The sequence below is a fragment of the Rattus norvegicus genome, chromosome 1 (genome assembly GCF_036323735.1).
Source record: "Rattus norvegicus strain BN/NHsdMcwi chromosome 1, GRCr8, whole genome shotgun sequence".
Taxonomy (NCBI): Eukaryota; Metazoa; Chordata; class Mammalia; order Rodentia; family Muridae; genus Rattus; species Rattus norvegicus.
Genome location: NC_086019.1, coordinates 111,031,837 through 111,036,709, shown reverse-complemented (window position 1 = coordinate 111,036,709; position 4,873 = coordinate 111,031,837). Strand labels below are relative to the sequence as shown.

Sequence of the window (4,873 nt, the reverse complement as noted above, 5' to 3'; positions counted from 1 at the left end):
CTCCTTTTTCAGAAAAATATTATACTTCATTGTCCTTTTTTATTTTTTTAGCATATAACCACACCTGACTGGATTGTTTTATTGAGGGGAGGCGTGGGTAAGAACAAGTAAAAACAGCTGGGACCCTAGGTTGGGAAGAATACCTCCCCTCCCCGTATGCACCCTCTGCCCCAAATAAAAATTAACCAACTATAGGGAAGCAGCTGAGACAGTGACGGGGAGGCTGGGAGTGGGCAGGGAAGGACACTCGGAATTGTGGGCAGCAGTGAAAAGACCAGGCATGTGCTGGGAGGGCCCGAGGTGTGCTCTGGATGAGTCTGTCTTCCTTGTAGTCATGTATAAATATAAAGATAAGCCTTTTTTCTCCGCACTCTGCCAAGTGCTGCTCGCCACTGTCCCAGCTCTCCTTTCCTCATCGGTGAAGGGTAGAAGGGAAAAGCAAGTTATCACCGAATTGCGATCAGACCCACAACCATCGACTTCTGGATCTTCTGTGCTATTACAGGATTCTAAGTGTTCGCTCAGAGCCTGGAGGGGTCCTTTTGTATCTGCTCCAGGATGAGCCTCATGGCTGGGTCCCTCAATAACTGCTGCACCTCAGGATCAGCCATGGCCCGCTGCTTCACATGCTCAGGGCTACCGTGTCTGTTGTACTGTGCCATCATATAGTTGGAACCATCTGCTGCTTCCTTACAGCTGGAGTCCAGGTCTAGCGCCTTCTGATACACATCCATGGCTTTCGTGTAGTCCTTCATGACTTCCAGAGCAGCTGATTTCCAGGTATAACCCTTGATGAAGTTTGGCTCTAGCTGGATGCACTCTTCACAGTCCTTGAGTGCCAAGTGAAACTCCAGGAGCTTGGTGTAGCTGGTAGCTTGGTTGCTCTATAGTTTGGCATCTCTTGGGTTCCTTTTAATGGCTTCTGTATAGTGCTTCATGGCCTGGGGGTAGTCCCCTTTCTGGAAGCACTCATTGCCCTTATTCTTTTCCTCCAAAGCCAAGTCAGGGTTGATATAAGCCTGACACTCTTGTTTCTTCAGAATTTTCTCTGCCTGTTGGCCTTTCTTGAGTACATCTGGGTTTCGGTGCTCTGCCAGAGACTTGTAGAAATGGATATCATCCTTGTACCTTTCTTCTTTGAAATAGGAATTGCCAATTCAGGCATAAGCTTTGGCGAACTGTCGGTAGTCCTCTCCGTTCTATCTGCCTACTTCAATGGCCTTCTCACAGAGCTCCCGGCATTTGTTGTAGTCGCCCTTCTCAAAGTGCACAGCTGCCTGATTAGTTCTGTAAGTCATACTGGTAGGTTCAGCTCCTTGGCCCTGTCATAATGCTTCTGGGCCTTGTTAAAATCTTTCTTCTTGTAGGCATCATTTCCCAACTCCTTTTCTTTCAGAGCCTGTTTTTTATTCTCTGGAAGATCTTCTTCCATTGGTTCTGACTTGGCCTCCTTTTTAGAAGGGGATGGAGGTGGGGGTGTTTCTGCCTCTTCCTTTTCATCCACACTGCCCAGATCAACCCCAAGGAGGACAGTGAGAGTAGTCATGACCCGGGGATCTTGGAGTTTCGTGCCCAGGTCTGAAGGCTTGCTCTGTAGCTGCTCTATGAGTTCCCTGTAGGTGGGGTCACTGAGCAGTGCCCTTATCCTGGGATCATTCTCTAACTTGTGGTACAGATTAGGCAAGTTGAAAGGATTCATGAATTTCCTCTCTGCCAACCTGGCCTCCATGTTCTGCAAGTCCTCCTTAAGCTGGATATTATTGGCTTCATGTTTGAAACCTCCATAGGTTCGTTTGGCTTCTTCAAACCGGTTTAGGAACTCAAGGGCTGCTGCTTTTCTTGAATAACCCTTGCCCCAGTCAGGCTTCAGGTCAACAGTCTTCCAACTGTCCTCATAGGCCTACTGGTAGTCTCCTTTCTTGGCATAAGCTGCAGAGCGATTACTATAGAGCACATGGTTCTGAGGATCTAGTTTAATTGACTCAGAGTAGCACTGTAAGGCATCTTCAATGTTCCCAGCACTCAGGGCCTTATTGCCCTTCTTCTTTAGCTCATTCACCTGCTCCATAGCCTGGACCAGAACCCCGTTGAATCGAATTCGTCCACTCCCATAAGTCACTTTTCTTAAACTTTATTTCACTACATGTGGAGAAGAGGGGATGGGGGGTTGAGGGAAGTATACTTCAACAAATAAAAAAGTTACATCTAGAAGGAGTAAGTTTGTTCCTTGACTGTAGAGTGTTGCAGCTGAGCTGTCAAGGTGAAACTGTGCATTTCAAAATATCTAAGATGATGATTCTTTAAAGATAATTTTTAGTTTTTAATTGTGCATGTGTGTGTGTGTGTGTGTGCACATATGTAGTATAGTATAGGTATAAATGTGTAAAATTACATGTACTTCAGGTTCCAGAAGAGGATATCAAATCCTCAAGAACTGGAGTTCTAGGGAGTTGTGAGCTATGCAATGTGGCTTTTAGGAACCAAATTTCAATCTTCTAGAAAAGCAGCAAATTTGTTAACTGTTGATCCATTATCAGGTCCCACAAAGTGGGTTATGAACATTTAAGAACAAAGAAGTGATAAGCTAAGGTGAAGAGCGTAATATATAACCTGAAATTTTCTCTTTGCATGGCACATTATACTATGTTCCATAAATATGTACACTATATGTTAATTAAAATATGATTTATTTGAGAGGAAATGCATAGTGGATCACCAAATAAATTTAAGTTCATCCCTCCTGTTTTTCCTTGGTGTTTCAAAGATGTATTGCTCTTTCTTTTGATGTTAAAATCAAATCATATTTATACATGTTTGAATTCATTCATAAGGAATACTGATCTGGGAAAAATTGTATTTTCAAATTTTAAATTATTGAGATAAGATTCCATTTTTATATTTACAATCAAGTCTGGGATTCTTTCTCTTCAAAGAAAATGATTAATTATATTGCAACATAAAATAAAATGTGTCCTTGATTTTTCTGTGGACCCATTGATATAATCTAGCATTCTGTGTTTCTACACTCATAATTAAAACCCTCAAATTTACATGTGATTTGGGGCTTGGGATTTTTTCCTCTCATGCACCAGTTTCCCTTATGAAGGTGGAACCATCTCTTGTCTTGAAGGCACTGAGGTCTTTTTCTCTTTCCCTCAGCTGGGCTGCTGTTTGCCCCCTCTGGGGATAAGGTACTAGAGCCTCTTAGATCCATGTTTTGCCTTAATCTCAGTTATGTCTCCTGTGACCTATGGGTAGTCCCATCAGGATTTCTCACAGAAGATCCAGAAATCACCCCTGCTGTGGATGTGAGCTGGCAAGATGTTCAAGTTCATGTTGTCCCTAAGGACATGTCCCAGTCATGTTCTGCTCTGTAGCTCAGTTACAGCAGCAAACACTTCAATCTCTGTCTGCCCTTCCTCCATAAAATTGGAATTCCACAAAAATCCTGTAATAATAAAGCAGAGTGTTAGGAATTACAGCTGTTAAGTGTCTTTAAAGAAAACAGACACAAAAGGGTGCAGTCGCCCACTTGTCCAGATGGTGATAGACAACAAAACAGAGGTAAAAGTCTAGGTCTGCCAATATAAAACCACGCTTCACAAAATCTAAGGACTCCTAATGTGCATTTGGGAAATTGAACAGGAGAGTTGGCACCTTAACCTTGGGGAATGAACAGGAACTCTTAATTCCGAAGGTGGCAACTGTCAAGACAGTAGCATTTTTGCCATTACTGGGATCTCTTGTCTCAAGGGACCCACAGGCTCTGAATCTCTCTAGAACAAGGACATTTATGCAAATTATCCACATAAAATGGGGCATGAGATTCCCTCCTCACTCTGCATGTTCACAGGAAATTTGAAAAAATTTAAGCAGCGTAGTCTGTACTAATCAGTGCTCTGGCTGTCTGAGCAGCAAAGAGCCCTTCACGTATCTAATGAGTTTTTAACTCTCCTGCTCCGTTGTTATATGCCTGGCTTGTTCTATATTAGCAGCTCCTTTGCCAGCATTGTAGAGGCCTGATAGGGCAGGGAGAATGTGCCATCCATTCTAGAAAATGTGCTTCTGGGTTATGTTATCATGCTTCCATGGGTCTCTACCTACCATAATAATCAAAAGGTCTTAATACCTATTTTGGGACAGAAATTGGGATAGAGTAAAGCTCTGATACAGTTGGGTATTTAAAGGGTTTGGTAATGATTTATTTTTTTTAAGTAAAGACCACTGTAATCAATGTATAACTCAAAGAAGGCCATTGGAAAATTAAATGTTATAAAGAGCAGGAAGTGTATACAGTGTAAAATTATTAGTATTAATTAACTGCACAAAGCTGCATTTGTTTCATTTTACCTAGAAGCTCTTTTTAATCATTGTTTAAGGCTCACAGATGTACAGTGAACACGGCAGCTGTGTAGAGCATCTGCTAAGTAAATTTACTACAAAAGAATAAAGTTAAAATCCTGACTCAATTGTAGGAAAATTGTCTCTAAGTAATGCTTCCACAGAGAAGAGTGCTGACGTTTAAGTGAGAAACCCATCCCTTAGCCTCAGGCAAATGAACAAATACTTGGTCCCATTGCTGGCCCTGCTTTGGAGGTTTACATGGTTTGGATTTGCTGGAAGAAGAATATCACTGACAATGAGTTTAGAATCACTGCACCACTCCCAGTTCACTCTCTCTGCTACATACTCACAGTCCAAGATTCGAGATTTTAGGTTCCTGTTTCTGATCCCATGCCTGCTGCTTAGTACCATGCATCCCCACGAGGAAAGAATCTCCCTCTGGAACCATAAACCAAAATAAACTCTTACTTTTTGAAGTTGCTTTTGGTTGTGGTATTTTATCCCACAAAGGATAAGTGTATAATGCAGG

At 42.3% G+C, this 4,873-nt stretch overlaps 1 pseudogene; it reads right to left on the bottom strand.

Moving 5' to 3' along the window:
• Positions 1-362: 362 nt before the first annotated feature.
• On the bottom strand, positions 363-2,103 carry Stip1-ps1 (stress-induced phosphoprotein 1, pseudogene 1; annotated as a pseudogene).
• Between the last annotated feature and the right edge of the window lie 2,770 nt (positions 2,104-4,873).